Below are 16,642 nucleotides of genomic sequence, written 5' to 3'. Positions count from 1 at the left end.
ACGAAGAAGCCCGTTGTTCTGACCGCTATTTTTCCTGTGTGAGGTGAGGTTCCCGTTGTGACGACGACAACGACGACAACCTCGGAGGAGCATACCCACACTGTACTCGTGCGGGGATTGCCCTTAGTGTGGTTGCTCGAAGAAGAAGTAGCAAGCCACACGCGGGGCTGACGCGGGACAGTTCCAGGTGGCCACAACCGAGGAGCTGGGGAAGCCAGCCTGGAAAAGAGGAGAACGCCGGAAGGAGCGCACGGAGCAGGTTGAAGGAGCGCGACGTCCAGGATGAAGACTCGATGCTCGTCGGGTTTTCGGGACCCGAGCTCGAGAGGGATCTACCAGGCGCCCTGGCATCGTGGAGCCTAGGCGCGACTGCTGATTCGTGGAGGCACGCAACGTTGCCGTGCTGCACCCCTGGGACGACCCGCCGCCTGCTGCCCGTCGGCGACAGGCACTGCCCGGTTGCCTCCTGCACCGCTGCTACAGGTTGCCCGATCGTGAGTGGGGGCCGAGCACACCGTTGTATGCTAGGACAACGGTGCGCCTTCCTCTTCGACGTTCCGGCACGTGCGACGACTTCATCGTAGCCCCGCTCCGCCTCGCCTCGCATCGCCACCAGAACCCACAACGCCCTACAGACAACCACGCCTTATCGCCCCGAACGTTTGGTGGAAGTTTTTCTGTGTGTTTTCTTTAGAACTGGTTCTTCCCTGTGTTATGTATATTTGGCGGAACTTCGAGTTGTAGTTGCTTGCCGTGTGTGTGTTGGTTTGAGAATACATGTTTTTGTGCCGTGGCCAAGTGCCTTCGTCGGATTATTGGTACTGTGGCAGGTCTTACTGGCCGCAGAATACCCGAAAAGAACCTGCGAGGGAATTTCCCCCTCACCACAGTCTCCTAAGCCGGAGGTCACTTTAGCTGATCCTGACCACTCAGTGACGACCGACTGAATGTGTGCGATGGATAAGCTACGCTGACAGCAACGTACCCTTCACGGAGCAGTTATCTTACTGCTGAAGGCAGCGACGTATCTTCTGTCAGCCGCCTCAGCGACTCCATATGGCCTTCAAGAGGCCAGTGACGAGCTCGAAAGCAAAGACGCCGCAATGTATGAGACGGACCAGAAAATCATCAATCTTTTTGACCATGAGGAAGTTCAAGGGGATTACTTCGACACTTTGGCGTTCCGAGGAGAACTGTGCCATTGACCTCAACTGTCTGCGCCGTGCCTTGAACGTCCCGAAGGCGCCCAGTATGCGAGTCCCCACCAACAGCACTTCAAGCAACAGGACGTTCCCTCAGGCATCGACCATGGTGTCCAAAGGCGTTCGCGCTGCAACACATCGAGGCGACCCCCCTCACGTCCGCTACGAGCATCGGCCTCTCAAAAGTTTTTACCGAGGCTGCAGGTTTCAACATTAAATGGTGACTCACGGCAATGGTAGAGGCTTGGGAAGCATTCCTATGCGACTGCATGCGAGAACACAGAATAATCCGACATGTAAGAGGGAGATACGCGGTCGTTTACGTCTATCACCGAGAAAACTAAGGGACAGCACAAACCGCGTTGTGCACATCACGACGTGCGGGACACCGACTGTGGATTGCATGCGGTCAGCAGTTCCGTCCCAGTACAATTGGTCCGGTGTCTCGGCTCAAGGACTTGTTCTGTTCAAAATTACGTGCGAAGTGCGAAGAACTTAAATAATTATTAACCAGACGACACAAAGACGTTGAAAAGCAATTCGCCCGCTAACGTCTCTCGAGTCTCGGCAAATAAACAAGCAGCCGTTACAGCTGAGGCGTCTTTATACAAGCATGCGAAAGATCACTCTCAACTAAAGGATTTGCAAATAGGAACCAGCACCAATGTAGCGTCGAGCCTGCCAGCGAAAGACAAGCGTGAATACCCCGAGGATATGCCTGCTTTTGAAACCTGGCTAGGTCTAACTATTGACGTAATGCAGGAAGTTTCTAACATGTGTGAATCTGAGTCGTTAAATCTCACCGATGTAGGAACAACTGAACAACCCTTTCTCATGGCTTCTGCCGTATACACATATCAAACACAAGCCAAGAAGAAGGTCGGTCTGGGAACACCACTACAGTCGCTGCACAAGGACTACCGCAACGCCAGGATATTGGGAGTTGCACGACATCATCTTCAGGACAAAAGCTGCAAGACTGAAGGACTGCAGACATTAATGGAAGCTGGACACGCAGTCATATCACCCGCTTCGCCTCGGAAATGTCAGGCTCTCCTAAAACCTGTACGACGGTGCATTCACCGCTGGAAACGCAAGAGGATACAAAGTTTGCGACCGCTTTACGAGGATTGACCCCCTGGAACGAAACAAAAAACGTTATGGTTGTGGACCTATTCTTCACCCACCATGAAGGATCTTGCGGGCCTCGGAAAATGTTGATTTTCAAAGCGGGTATGCGCTACGCCGCAGGGCAGTCGTAGCAACGCTTTGAAGCTCCAAAGGACCAGATCCGCACCTTCAAGCTGTGCTGAAGAGCAGAGGGGTCTAAGACGCGTAAAAGCGAGGCATCAGCGCGCAGTGCTAAGGGGAGCCGACCTGACGCTTAAGCTTTGTATGAACTGCGGTATTTAGCGCACACATCGTCTATAAAAAACATGATAGAGAACAACGCTTTTGCTTGATCTAGATACGATTACAGCTGGAGAAACGTTGATTAGCCAGCAAGTTTTGCGTGCTATGCATAGCTCCTACTTAATTTCAGACACGAACAATGCAGGTGCGGGAGGATGTGAAATCTCCCGTGAGTATGCGCCGTTCAATTACCAACCATGATCGTGTAGTCTTCTGTGTCATTAAAGTTTATTCCCATTACGGGCAGCCATGGCCCCGATCTCTCTTCTGTCGTTATTCCGCTAGAGCCTAGACAAGTATGAGAGATTGCGGGGCGGCACTCTCAGCTACTGTGTGGTGGCGCGACGTACATAAGGTGAACTCAATGGACGACAACGTAATGGTGTTGATTGACTGATTATCCGGTTTAACGTTCCGACGCAACACAGGAGATCAGGCGCGGCGTAGTGGAGTACTCTGGATTAGCTTTGACCACCTGGGATCTTTAACTGACGCCGAAATCTCAAACACACGGGCTTTTTCGCTTTTCACCTGCACTAAAAATGCGGATGCCGCGGCTGAGAATTGAACCCGTGTCCATGGGCTATGCAGCACACGCACGATCTTCGATTATAAATCCAGCAGGCAAGCAGGATCCTAAATCACGTTTATAAATCGAGCAGGCATCATCCTCCTTGAGCTGTAATCTCACGTCCAGGAACTGGAGCTGGTATAACCTTTTCAGCTGGAAGACCGAGAGCCCCCTCTCTGAATAGCCTCAACATGTCTACCTGCATTCTCGTTACATCCTGGTGCCCGGTGAAAATCACAAAATTGCCTGCGTACCGGAATGTCTTTAGGACCATATGTCAGCCAAAGCCTGCTAGAATGCCGTCTTTAAACGCCGATCTCAGAAACCCCTCCTAACAAAGTATAGACCGTGCGCAACGCCATTACTGTGTCGCACGTTCGGTCCGCTTTAAGTCCTGCCAGCACACATTAGGTGAGTGTCGTGGGGCAGCTGGTTAGGCCACTGAAAGATGGGTGCCCCGAACGCATCATCTAGTGGGCATGTAAAAAACTCTTGAGGATCCTAAAGGTCAGGCGTAACAACGATGGTACAGATTTCACTTCGGCAAAAAAAGGGAGGCTGGTGGTCCTCCCTTACGTCCTTAAACTGCAGTCTGGTCTAAAGAAGGTGGCGGCAAGTTTTGAGGCCCGAGTCCTGTTCTCGGCTCCGTTTACAGGGACACTGAAGTTATTTATAAACGTTGCGCGATTACTAGCGCAAATTGTAGTCGGGAGTCCACAGACCATGTTTCGACCACTCTGAGCGCGTTTACGCAAATTTATTTAGCAGAAAAATTAATTTGAAAATGTTGTCCTCGCCCATTTTCTGTGGCGTTTTCGTGTGACGTCAGGAGGAGATGAGCTGGCAATTGGCTGCGCTACTGCAAGGCTCGCCGGCCTTCCGACCGAGCCAGTCAGCCCAGCGTTTAGTCCGCCGGTCGCCGACGGGTAGTCGCAATTCGCTCGATCAGTTGAAACTAAGCCACAACACGTTTGTGAATGGAAGAATGTGCCTATCTTTAATTTGTTAGTTTGTACACTGTATCAAGCTCCGAGTCCGGGTCGCTCCACGCAAGCACTACAAGTGCACATGCGGCGCCTCACTGACATTACGCAAGTAGAAAAAGCTAATGTCACTTGAAGGCGGGAGAAGAATCAGCGAAGTCAATATAGGTACTAAGGAAATAAAATCAACTGAAACTTTTACCGTACAGCGCAAAACTAGAGAGCCGGAAGCGCGTTTTTTGCGCTGGGTGAACAAGCACAGCGGTCAGCAGCAGGACCACACACATGCGAACGCTTTTCCATCTAAGAGATGCAATTGCTGGACGTGAGATATTCTGCACGAGCGCTATACAACAAATAGTAACCTAAAATACTTGAAATGCTAAAACTAAATAAAAGTTTAAACTTGTATATTATATATCTTATAAATCCCACTTGGCCAGGTCTGGCTCGTGGCCGAGTTGTCTGAAGCGCTAGCATTATTGCTTTGCAAGTAGCGAGTTGGAATACCCGCGGGTGAATGCTTTTTTTTGTAAGTTGATTTTTTCGTTTGCGGCCGATGTTTTCTAACCCGAGTTCACCATTTTTGGGCCCTAACGTTCACTGCTCCACTAGCGAGTTCGCAGAAAGCACGCAGACTTACACTGACGCGCTAGCCAGTTCTCGTTGGGGTGCTGTTGCCACAAGCACCGACTGCTTGCTGGCAGTGGGCACAGGCCAGAATCAGCACACCCTTGGCCTGGTGCGAACACGCTTTTTATGATACAGGCATGAGTGAGGCAAGCTCCGAATATGGGAGAAAAGCGCATGGCATTTGAGCATCTGCGGTGACGCGGGGGGCGTTCATCCAGTGCGTAGGCCTCGGCTAGTGATTTCTACGATGACAAGCCTACCTGGGAGGCTTATCTTAGGCATATTACAGCCGACAACATGGCATAAGCGGGGTACGACGATTACTGAGATATCGAGAATGCTCATCCAACGATCCCGTCGGATGCAAAGCATGTTTATTTACAGAACTGAAACCGAAACTTGTTTTAATGCTAACCTTGGACATCGTCCAATCACGGTGCCACCTCCTCCCGACGTCACAGCCTTTAGTTTGTGCGGCCGCCACAGACCGCGCATGGTAGTTTTTCTTCTTTGCCCCTTTATAAAATAATTACCGACTTATCAAACGGATAAACGATCAAAAGTGTGTTAACTTGAGCCAGTCTAAACAGTGCAAGCGAAACCGGGAGCTTGACAAACTCACTTCAGTGTCCCTTTAAACTTCGCAAGCGGTGTCTTATGGTGGGCAATCGGCTTCATCCGAACCCTGACTGCGGCCGGGCGGAAGAGTGTGCGGTATCACACAAAAACACTATAGTGGAATGCGATGCGGGGGTAGTACAATAGAACCCCGTTGGTATGGTCCCGGTTCATACGATTTCTCGGTTACTAAGCGCTCAGTTGTGAACACTTAAAATACCCCTTAGCGTTACAGTATTTATTTTTTACGTTGCTACGTTCCTGCATAAAACGATTCCCCCCCCCAAGTATGTTCAAAAAATTTTCAAACTACAACCGGATGATGCGTTTTACGGTGAAAAAGAAACGTGCTGACGCGCGTGCGGACTGAACCCCAGCGTGTGTGGCGCAATACGGAGGCGCCGAGACGCGGTTGGGCCGTCTGGGCAACCGTGGCAGCTTTCCCGCAGTGCTGGGCTTGCCGAAGTCACTTTGCAACGAGGCTGCCTTTAGCCAACGCCACCTTTATAAGGACGTCCCAACGTGCGAAACGCTAACCTTGAAGAAATTGTGGCGAAATCACGCCATGATTCCGCGTGAATTTTAATTTATATGTCAATGATGTCATAAACATAACTACTGAAGCTAGGTTTTATATCTATGCCGGTGGTACGAGCATCTTTATACAATCTAAAGATCCGCATGAAATTTTTCAAATGGCGAACGCTGCTTTCTTAACCAAAATATCCCAAAAAGCGCTTATATTATGAGTTTTGCGTTCGCATTGGCTTAAACTACATCGAAGTAGTGGCAGAAATTAAAACACTTGGAGTAATCTAAATCAGAAAATTTCATGACCTTTGCATGTGAGCCGAGTACTTAGCTCTCTGGCTAAGATCTGAGGCGCTCTTTTCAGAGACCGTTATGTTGTACCTAAGAAAAAAAAAAGTTATTAGTTTTCAAAGCTCTTTTTTGCTCCAAGGTAAATTATTGTACTTTGGACTACCTCAAAACAAAATATAAATAAGTTCTACTCAGCCCAAAGAAAGTCCCTCCGACACATAACAAACCTAAGCTATCATTGACCCGTTGACTACATTTTTCATTCCTATCAGGTTTTGCCGTTTACTTCTTTATTCAATTTCAATTTACTCAATATCTCTATCCAGTTTGCAGAGTGTCCCTGAAACTGGGTATTCTTTTCGAAATAGAGATAATTGGCTGATTTTGTTTTGTAGGACCAACCACGTCCTTGATATAGTTAACAACCTTGTACCATGAAAGCAGGGTACACGATCGTTTTCGTGTGCGGGTTTCTGGTTTACCTGTGTTTCCCACGATGCTCCTTATATATCGCGCTCGTTTAAATAAAAAATCTACTTGATAGTCCGTCCATTTCGTTTTCTGGAGTGTGTTTTCCGCGCAGTTTTTTTATTAAGAACCCAAACCAAATCGTCAGTTTGTAGTTCTTCTCTAATACAAGGGCGGAAGACCCACCAGTGTGCAAACACTGTGGTGGATATCCCAATTAGACACTAGCCCTAAGGGAATGTCTTTAGAGTACCACAAGCGTTCCTTACTTACGCGCACCAACGCCTCTGTCATATCATATCCCATTGACCCAATCTGGCTGACTCCAACTCCTCTTTCGAGGAACCGCTGGCTCCAGCGCGGTAAATAAAAAACGCACTGGAGCAGCGTTTAGTATTCAATGAAGACGACCTGTAGTCGGGTAGTCTGAACCACCACTGGTTCTAAATAAAGATCTCTCTCTCTTTCTATCTATCTAACATTAATTAATGGCGTTTGTGCGCCAGAGGTTATTACCATATTCAAAAGCGGTTCCACTGTTGTGGTCATCGGGTGAGATTTACAAAGTAGGCCAGCCCGACTTCGTGCTTGGTGGCTGGACGAGGAATCAAAGTGCGAGAGGGTCGGCTAGAGTGCCGTATGTTCACGAATAACAGCCGTGTGCCCGGAAACACACGGCAAAACTCAGCGCCGTCGAGGAGGCATACCCGAAGAAAACAGCAAGAGAACAACAGCCCCGTCAGTAATAAAGATATTTGGAGGCAAATTATGAACGATGTCCGCATCCTCCATCCCGTGGTTGTAGCAATTTGATTGCTGCGAACAACATCGGCTTCCCGTTGGCGGGCAGATCGTAAACAGGGCTGAGTCCCGGATTTGTTTTTTGGGGACGAGGATGAGAGGCTTCATAAAAGGGATGTTTGGGTGCTCCAGTTTCAACGCCCGTCAGAGAGACCAACAGAATAAAAAAAGGTACATTTTTAAGCACACTGCTGCATAATTACACTCTAGAAAGCGTCGCGTGTTCGCAGCCATATTTATCATTCACGTCAGAGGTTCATTAACTATGGCACTTTCATCGCAGATGCCATGACTTATGAGGCCTTTTTCTTATTATTTCGGTGTCGTAAACGTAAGAGCTAAGACCGTTTACACCTTTGCTACAAACACCTTCACAAGCTCAAAGACTGCGGTAGTGAATGTTAGCGCGAGTATCATTGCCTGCTTTCTTGCCGTAAAAAACAATTTTTTAAATTTGCTGCTTTCAGTCCTATTGATACTTAATGGCTGCTGCATTTAGTAATTTTGGGGAACCATCCATATTTTCATAAGTCGTATTCAGACTTACATGTGAATGAAACCGATCAAGGGTATTTCATTCATACTGACTTCATTCACACAAGAAGTGTAGCATGTTATTCGCTGGGACCCTGAACAAAATTGAGTGTTCGGTGTATGCCTATTTTCGGAGAAGGTGCCTCTCGTCTGCGACAGCGATGCAGAGGGTCTCCAGGATGGTTGTGTAAATCCGTTGTGCCACACAGCGGATTCACGAGAAACTGCCGCTTGGCCAGAAATCAAGAAAGCCGCGCAATATGAACTCATTTCCATCATGCGGCGAGGCGTGTTGCATAATATTTATTATAAAATATTAAGGAAGGAAGAAAACGAGCGACCTGAAATAGAAAACCCTTTTACACGATCGACTGTTGACTTTTTGTTGTCCTTGCTAGAATATTCAGAAAGCACACTATCAATTCACAATGATTTATATGGATCCGTTATGACGTATCGCCTCCGAGACGCAGGCATGTTTGCTTTCGGTTTCAGTATGCGTGGAGTATATGTGGTTATTTTTGCATATTCAATATCAAGCACCTTTTTACGGCAGTATATTGGACGGAGTAGTGCTTCTTATAAAAGCACTTACTCACTTTTCCCATTACGTTTCGCGTGAGAGTCAACGTAGCGTTTCCTTCATAGTACTAGAAGCATTACCGCGATACTTATCGGATGTTTCATGCGCACCACGTGTGCGCGCCACTGCCTCCCTCACGCACCCTAACTAAGGTACTGGTCGCAAAACCACTCTACAAGTTCTGGAGAGTGGGATGAGGCGGCCACCATCTTCGTGGGAAGCCAGTGGCAGTCTCGAGGGGGCGAACGCAGCGGTGGCGCCACCGTGAAAAAAGTGTGTTTCAAGGGAACACCCCGTCGGAATCTTAACGACGCAGCTCCGGGCCCTGTGATCTCCATCTCCCACTTCAGAGGCACGTCAGTTTGCTCGCGGATTGAAAGTGGCTGGGAGCTTTGGGAGTAAAGTCACTCTTGGGAGAGAACAGTATGCAAGGCGTCTGCGGTTGACGGCGAGTGCGCGCAGCAGCCCGAAGCGCGCGATTTCTTTAGCAACGCCGACGGCGGCACAACGATGGCATCTTCAAAGCCGGTCTTTGTAGATCGCTTCCAAGCAGACGGCTCCCCTCGTATTTGGCCGGCTGAACATACCAGCAGAAAACAAAAAAAAAAAGCGTCAGGGGAGCGGAAACAGAGTTGCGGTGGAGTACAACTGCTGGCTCAGCGATCTCAGTTTGTTGTAGCCCCTCTGTGAGCCGTTCCGCATAAAAACTGATTTTTTTGTGGTTCGGAAACCCAAAACGGCAGAGTGATAGGCGGAAGAATAAATGGTAAAGTGCTGAATGGGTTTTCGGGAACCCCTGGGTCGCAGCGCAGCCCCAGAACAAGAGTACCAGCGTGGGAAGCTTTCTGAGCCTAGCTGCCCCTGCGGTGCTGGCGCGCCAAGAACGCCCACGTGTTCTTCATGTTTCTCGTTTTTCGTAGCCGACACCAAGACGCCGGCTGAGAATTCCGACCAAAGACCACTACAGTGCCAAGCTTGTTCATAAAGCCGACATTCTAGCCGACATTCTAACCCTAAACGGAGGAAATGAGGTACACAACGTACCAGTGAAACGCACGTTGACTTTTGCTTATCGCTCTCAAAACTATGGCTTTGGACAGCCTCCTCCTATTTTTATTCGTCGCGGCCGAGCAGAGAGGGGAAAATAAAGAGCCATTGAATCTATATGCAAGAGAAAAAAACTGGTGAGACGAAAACAGACAGGCTTTGTTAGCCCTCTCCAGCAGCCAAAAAATCGCTGCGAAACAAGCTGCTTTTTTGGAGGGAATTGAAAATAAACCCGCGGCCTGACGAGAACACTAAAGAATTTCATGTACAAAATGTCCAGCGTACCTCATATTCCACATTCGAGGCCCACAAAAAACTAACCCCTTTCAATGGGATGGAAAACGATGAGCCTTGTTTCGAAGAGACCAGTGGGTGTGAGCGAGACACTGTTATTCGTGGCAGTTGTCAGTTATCTCCTCGTCTTGAGTAATTGTCACCTAGACTCATCCGGCTTACCCTCCCCGAACTTAGTTTGGCAACGAATTTGTTATTCTAGCTTGAACAACCTTCATGTTCAAGCTATAATATCGCAATGCGCATCGGCACGGAAAAATTTACTTTTGTTACTGGCCAACGGCGTTCTCCTGAAGCGAAAGGAAGGATGGTCCAGCGAGAGTGCCATGATGAAGCGTGACAAGAGGAGATGGTTGGCGTAGGCACCCGGAGTTGTGAATGCGATTGTTCTCTCAGTATTACCGTAAATACTACAGACCGGCCAAATTCCATTCACCTAGGGGAACATCCGAAGTCTGCGCGCAGCAACGAACCGCTACCAAGTCTCTGACGCGGGTTCGATTCCGGGCCCCGGCAGCCGCTTTTCTGATGGAGGCGAACAGCAAAAACGCCCGCTTGTTCGACATTTCAGCGCACGTTAAAGATGCCAAGGTGTTCAAAATTACTCCGGGGCCCTCAACTAAGGCGGCCTCATCGCCTGCGTTGCGTCGGCGCGTTAAACCCGACAATCAATCAATTAATCATGGGGGTCCTCCCTGGCTTTGTATTTGTTTTTATCTTATCCTATACTGTCAACTCTTTAGTCCATCAATTTGGCTGAATTCCCGTATAAGAGAAAAACTCTTTCTCTGGCTCGTCCAATCTAAAGACAGATACGTGATGCCGATGTAGATTCCGTGTTTAGTCTAACGGGGACGACTATCTTCAAACGTCCTTGTTTCTTCGGGTCACGAGAGAGCCGCCAGCACTGCATCTCGGCTTTTTAATGCTGCATACATGGCCATAACCCAGTGCAACAACAGAAAAGCCATGGCGCGTGCGTAGACGCAGTTGTATATATTTTTTTAAGCGGAAAGACATCTCGCCCAACGTGTACCAGCTCGAGTATCACGATTTTGAAGTTAAATCTTCAGAGAACCACAAGCCTTACTGACGATACTGCGGAACGAAATAGGGCCCTTCGAAGCGCTGAGAAACTCAACTAGAAGCCGATCTGCTGGATTGTCGTGGAACGGCTGCCAAATCTAGGCAGGGCGCCTTGAGCACACAAAATTACAAGGCTCATTACGACAACACTGAACAGGACAAAATATTTGTGCACAGTGCCTAAGATTCGTCGCTGCAATTTTAAGGTTCTGACTGGTATATTTTGGCTAACCAAAAAGACCAGCAAAACCGTTATCTATGTGTTGAATGCATTGCTACTCATTGTATGCTGAGAGGGTGAGTGCTGAGCGGTACGTAGCAATATTCGTTATCATTTTTTTAATAAACCTTGGCGATCACTTGCGATTGAATCAGATGCCTCTAGTGGTAGCAAGAAGCTATGCTTTTGGGTGACTTTTGTGTAAGAAATAGCAGGGAAAAAGGGTGGTTTGGAACAAATAAATTAAATATTCTCACAGACTACAATGGTCAAAGGTCCCGTTGATACTAATGTTTCTTTGAATACGCTGAATGGTCATAATGGTTTGCAGTTTCCTAGGAATTGCGCTAGTATGGTGCGTGTGGTTCGTGTCAGTCTTTTGTAAATATTCAGCGCACTCAAACATGTCCCAGACTGAGCTTGGTAAAGCGGGTGTAGGCAGATGTGTTGTAACGCTTCCGGACCTTGTGTCCTCAACTGACAGCATCGCGCGAAATCCCCGTAGCACCTACGGAACAGAACCAAAATTGCTAGCTTTATGAGGCAGACTTCCTCAGAGATGTCTCCTGATATAGACAGTAACACAACTGCATTTTGTCGGGATCTCAATGCCAAAAAGAACACGTTGCAGTTAATAAAAGGTTTATGACGGGCAGGTAATTTTCTTGAGGTCGTACTTTGATGACATGCCTGCATAACTACGGATACTTGCTGCACAATCCCTATTTATGAACAGGATGAGGTTGCCCTAAAATATAACTAATCCCAAGCAGGGTTTCTTGCAAAATCTGTTTTAATGGTCAGGCGATCTAATTAGAAGCCTCGTTCTTGATCATATACATACCTGTACAACCAGCAGCCGAATTTTTTGTTTGCGCTTTGAGCGGCCGTAAAGATTAGGGAAACTCGCGGAAAATTATTTTATTAGCGAAGGTGTTTACAAATCGTCATTTTTCGCGTCAGCAGTAAAAAATACCAAGAAATTACCGAGAGAGCAGACGTGACCACGCGCTCGTTAGCGCGGGCCTCGCGGTGACCGCCAGAACGTTAACAAAACGAAGAAAATGCCTGACGACCGTGTGTATTGTGCCTCGTGACGACCTCTCAGCGTCCTGTGCGCAGGCTTATCAAGTCCAGCATACCCACTTAGGGGGATTGACCAAGACTGCGGCGACCGCCCGGTACGTAAAAGAAAAACAGAAAATGCCGAGCGCTCGTCTATGCGAGCCTTGCCGCGACCGCGCCGAGTCCCTGGCACGCGTTTGTCACAGCCGCCGTAATCGTGGCCACACTTTCTCGGAACGAGAAAGACATGTCATAACGTGCGCCCCTCCAAGGTGATGTCATATGATTACCGCTTCCCAAACAATTAGAGAAGCTCACATTTATATTAACAGTGATGGAGTAAAGGTCATTGCGGCAGCGTAGAAGCAAATCGGCTGCAGTCGTGGACTTGGATCTTTGTGATTGTCGTGAACGCTGCGTACAGCTTCACTACCGTCAAGTATACGGGTAAGTGTGAGCTCCCTTAACCTTGTTAGTGAAATAGACACCCACGCGTAAAGTTTCGCTCTTGAATTGCCTGTTTTAGGGCTCAAACCGAAAAGGAACGACACGGAGAGACATAGAGACACACAGACGCACACACAAAAGCACGTACGACAAACTATCCCCCGTTTTAGCCCTGCTGGCCGAAAAGGTTGGAGCGAAGGGTGACGCGGAGATTCTGTTTGTTCTTTCAATATTGAGGGCGTCACGTACGAAGTGATGGCAGTGTTATATCCGCCATATGACGCGAAATGTTTCGGAGAGGATCCCCCAAAGTGACCCGAACTGTATGCAGAGTTTCGATGCACACAGCTACGCTACTGTAATAATTATTTGAAAACAATACTTCTTTTCTCGAATTCCGCACTTGAGGTTCAATGCCGGACAAAGAATTAATTGGAGGGCGGCCGTGTGTAATGTGCTATTCTGGGCGTTTCCACGTGAAAACGGTTGCAGTTCACTTCAAATGTGCTTGAAACGTATTACATCTCCCAATTCTGTTTAATCCAGGAGTTTCAAGGCAGACAACGTGTATGTCTGGAGAATACAGGGCGTGGATTTCTGTATTTGTAGTTCTGATTATGGCCAATTTATATGACAACTCTACATGTGATGATGGGACTTCTTCTCAGACCGCACAACAAGCTAGAAACGTTGTTACGAAGCGTGAAATTGCAGCGTGTAATGGGCGCATGCTCCGGACCGAGTGATTTTCATTCCCACTGCGCAGGCCCCGCCCCGCCCTTTCGCAAAATTTCGCATGTGTCAAAAGCGAAGTGGTCTCGGCCGGCGCATGCGACCATGGGCATGCGCGGACGGACAACAGTGACAGAGTGTGGCCCAGAAAAATTACTTCCCGTAATTCAGCCCACATCAGAATGAATCGACAGCTGCCGCTGAAAAGTACTGGAAAGGGCGTAATCATAAACGGCAAAATACAGCAGCGAGTACGGTCTCCAATCCTCATAACACATTTCCGACCTCTACGCTGGAATAGGTGCAGCTGGCAGCGAAAGACTTTTCCCCCGCCGGGCACATACCGTTAAACACATCAGTGCATCCGAGCAAGACTGGGCACCATTGGTTTACCCGTGCAACACAGTGTGGGCCCAAAAATTACCAGGTGTACGATAAATGGGTTTGAATGGAGCCTTGTCATGAAGCCGTTTCTCATCGGGCACTCGGCGTTTCAAGCTTAACACTACTACAACTTCGAACACGTGCGCTCTCCCAAACAGCACGCATTTGCACCATTTAGGATATCGCTATGAATGACAGATTGCGTGTGGCCCTGTTAGAGGAAAGAAGCGGTTTTCGTGGTTGTCTCCGAGTCAGTCGTGCGCACAAAAAATTAGTTAAAACAAGCGTTTATTCTTTGCGTAGGGTCGCACAAAGATCGTTGTTTTATGTCTGCTGTGGTCTTTTGGGACTTTTTTGCGCGTATTTTAAATAAAAGTCGAATGAGATTTTACGATTGTTTTTGGAAATAGGCGGGCCGCTTTTTGCAGTTTGTGGCGTTTTCTTAGGTGCTGCATGTGAGGCTGACCGACTAGCATACCTGCACATTCCGAAATTTACACACCGAAGACGCACTCTGGCCGCAGTGCTCACCGTAGTTGAGCGCTTCCATAATATCAGAATACCTTGCTACAGAAAAGCCCACAGTACGGCTTGAGCATGCAGTCAACTTTCGCACATCGAGTAATCTTATAGCACTGCGGAATGGAAATAACAATGTCTACTAAACGTGCACACTGGTTATTTCAAAAAAACAGAATATATATTTTTTCAATGACGGCCAAAGTTTTCATAGAGACTTTTCGGGACAGCCAAGACGAAGGCGAATATTTGGGTAAGCACTACGACAGGCATTCCGTTCCGCTCATACTTAGTTACCCCCTTCTTCGGATAGAACACCGAGAGCTTTCTCAGAAGCTTCGATGCCCGAATAAATTACTAAGAAGCCATGACAGCGATGCTTAATAAACGTTTCTCATAGTGCGTTTATTTATCATGCATTTTCCGCTAGTTAATCTGTTTTAAACCGTAGATGGCTATGTGCGTAATCCGCAGAAAATTAGGAGTGAGAAATATTTCAAATATACAATTGGGGTATATGTTCTAATACACGAATACTTTGCAGGTGCCTCTCACCGTCCGCGTTAGTAATTACTCTTTTTCACGTAGCAGCCCAATTATGTTCTAAGAAATAACTCCGAAAAAATTTCTCAGCACAAGATTGTTCGCACCGAAAAAAATGTATCGAGAAAGCGGCTCGGCAATACACAATAAAAAAAAGTTGTCGCTTTTCGTAGGACAGTCTCTATTAGTGTTCCTGCTACTAACCCAACACTGTACAACCAGCTAACAAGCTTATGTCACTGTTGGTTAAATCATGCTGTGTACGTACTACCACAATGGCGAGGCAAACTGTCTAAACAAGGCCAAAAAAGTTGCTCGTGCAGGCCTTCATATAACACCCTCCATATTTAGTCACCATTACCGCATAAATACCACTGCCAGGTGTCAAAAAACCTAACCTCTGCTCCACTGTTCGACGTTCCGTGATACTGAAGCAAACAAAGAATTAACGGAATTCTCCGAATTTATTCTAGGACCAAAACTCAGGCAAAAACATCCTCCGTAAACACGGCCGGACTAATGAGCTGGTTATCGAATGTCACATATGTGAAAGTTACATTACAATATTACAAATGATCAAGCATTTGTAGTTGAAATCGACGTCTGTACTTTGAGGTATTTCGGACTATTGTGCTCTCGAAGAAAAACAGCATGGTAAGAGTATTACAAATCGAGAATTAGTATTAACTAGTAGCCGATAAGAGAGAGAGACACACTGATGCACGGTTCACTATGTGGACGAAGTGCACGCAATGTAGCAGCGTGGATGCAAAGCACCAAAACTTTTCCTCAACGAAGTAAGCAACATGGTGAAGCCACCCATTTTAGCTTGCTGAATACCCACGTGCCGAATATAACTCCGCGACGCTTTTGATCATCACATCGACATGACCAAAAAGAAATGCAAGTTGGAACTTCTTCTGACGAACGGGTTATTGGGATACGAAAAGCATGCCCATCTTACCTGTACTTATTCTGCAAGGCCGCTTGCCTGATCAGTGCTAAGCACTCTCCGTGGGCACCGTTGCAAGATCCTGAAGACTCCTTCCAGCAGAACTGAATGCTGAGTGGTGCTCAGTTCTTTGAGACCAGTCCTTGCGAGCAATTAGTGCTGCCCAAAACAGGTAGCTGTGTAGCTGTGAGGACTCTGCTGCTTGCCGAAGAATTCACATTTGATGTTCTTGAAGCTCAGTACTTGTCGCTCACACCACAGCACATTGAAAGAAACGTCCTCTGTGAGACCTTCGATACTCAGAGCAGTTTGAGAAATATCGTTGACGTCAAGCCAATGCCAACCTAGCGTGAGTGTCGTTGCTTCCCAAGGAAAGAGACAGCCGCTCAAGCAGGGGGTTCAGCCAGCTCCGTTGGAGCGCAACCGGCGTTCCCGCGCCCCGGACGTTTCCATCTCCAAGTTGCGACGAGCTCCTTTCGGCGTGCGGCGCGCGAGGACGAGCGCGGAAAAAATCGCGGAAGCCGCCACGCCCGGAGTCACTCCGTTGCAAGTTCTGTCTGGCTTTGCTCCTTTCTCGGCCCTCTTCAGCGCCCTCCGTCCCTTTCCTCGCCCCCGCTGCCTTCGCGCTCCCCATGCTTACCCGTGCATGTTGCTTGTTTCCCGACGGTAACGTTTCTTTCGCGGCGGACAGATGGCGCCACATCACAGAGCACCGCAGCCTACGT

The 16,642-nt window shown here is 48.0% G+C and overlaps 1 protein-coding gene across 1 annotated transcript in view; it reads right to left on the bottom strand.

Annotated features, from left to right (window-relative positions):
- The window catches only part of LOC144168788 (diuretic hormone receptor-like), a 252,961-nt gene extending 236,768 nt beyond the window's left edge, over positions 1-16,193 (bottom strand). Inside the window, exon 1 of the mRNA XM_077697759.1 lies at positions 15,930-16,193. The gene's annotated coding sequence lies outside the window, so the exon portion shown is untranslated. The remainder of the gene's footprint in view (positions 1-15,929) is intronic.
- Between the last annotated feature and the right edge of the window lie 449 nt (positions 16,194-16,642).

This window comes from Haemaphysalis longicornis, unplaced genomic scaffold, assembly GCF_048455015.1.
Source record: "Haemaphysalis longicornis isolate Haplotype H1 unplaced genomic scaffold, Haemaphysalis longicornis Haplotype H1 scaffold_2, whole genome shotgun sequence".
In the NCBI taxonomy this organism is placed as follows: domain Eukaryota; kingdom Metazoa; phylum Arthropoda; class Arachnida; order Ixodida; family Ixodidae; genus Haemaphysalis; species Haemaphysalis longicornis.
The sequence above is the reverse complement of the archived record's forward strand: the minus strand, read 5'-3'. Positions and strand labels throughout refer to the sequence as shown.